This window comes from Sinocyclocheilus grahami, unplaced genomic scaffold (genome assembly GCF_001515645.1).
Source record: "Sinocyclocheilus grahami isolate Dianchi unplaced genomic scaffold, SAMN03320097.WGS_v1.1 scaffold281.1, whole genome shotgun sequence".
Taxonomy (NCBI): Eukaryota; Metazoa; Chordata; class Actinopteri; order Cypriniformes; family Cyprinidae; genus Sinocyclocheilus; species Sinocyclocheilus grahami.
This window is the reverse complement of record NW_015505460.1, coordinates 478,250-479,284: the sequence shown is the minus strand read 5'-3', so window position 1 is coordinate 479,284 and position 1,035 is coordinate 478,250. Positions and strand designations below refer to the sequence as shown.

Genomic DNA, 1,035 nt, shown 5'->3' with positions numbered 1-1,035 from the left:
ATTCGGTCGGCGCCTAAAAAGTATCGAACTCGATACCCAGCCCTAGTGGCGAATAGGTGGAGCTTTGCTGTGTTTCTGAACTCATTTGGGGATGGATATCATTTTCACTATAAATGTGATTTGGTCACTTGCATTTTTGACTACCTTCATATGCTTTCAGTGATTTGATCACAAAATGTTTTAGACCCCATTTCATATTGGGTCTAAAACATTACTCGCCCTCATGTCATTCCAAACCCATAAAACCGTCGTTCATCTTCAGAACACAAATTATGATAAATCCGAGAGCTTTCTGACCCTGACAACAACGCAACTACCACGTTCAAGGCCCAGAAAGGTAGTAAGGACATTGTTAAAATAGTCCATGTGACATCAGTGGTTCAATCTTAATTTTATGAAGCTACGAGAATAAGTTTTGTGTGCAAAGAAAACACAAACAACAACTTTATTCAGCAATTTCTTCAGTCTTCGATGCACGTTCGCGACAGTACCACGATGCATGTGTGTGCATTCCTCTGCTTGTAAACAAGGCGCAGTGCATCCAGGCTCTACGTCAGAACGCCAGCTCATGTGTCAGCAGCACTGCATGCATGCGTCGTGGTACTCTCGTGAATGTGTGAAGATGACTGACACGAAAGAGAAGAAATTGTTGAATAAAGGTGTTATTGTTGTTTTCTTTGCACACAAAGTATTCTCGTAGCTTCATAAAATTACGGTTTAATGTGGTAGTTGCGTTGCTGTCTATTCAGGGACAGAAAGCTCTCTGATTTAATCAAAAATATCTTAATTTGTGTTCCAAAGATGAACGAAGATCTTATGGGTTTGGAACGACATGAGGGTGAGTAATTAATGACAGAATTTAAATTTTTGGGTGAACGATCCCTTTAACACCAATCCCAAAAACACATCCTAATATCAGGTGGAAACAAGGTATTGGATAATTTCCTGTTGTGCTAATGCACATTTTACACAACAATTGTAAATTGTGTCTCAAATTCAGGGTTGTTTTTCTGAAGCTACGTTCCTGAAATTTGG

The 1,035-nt window shown here is 39.5% G+C and overlaps 1 protein-coding gene across 3 annotated transcripts in view; it reads left to right on the top strand.

Moving 5' to 3' along the window:
• Positions 1-1,035, top strand: part of tbl1xr1a (TBL1X/Y related 1a) — a 92,711-nt gene that overhangs the window by 30,008 nt on the left and 61,668 nt on the right. The gene's annotated exons all lie outside the window — the stretch shown is intronic.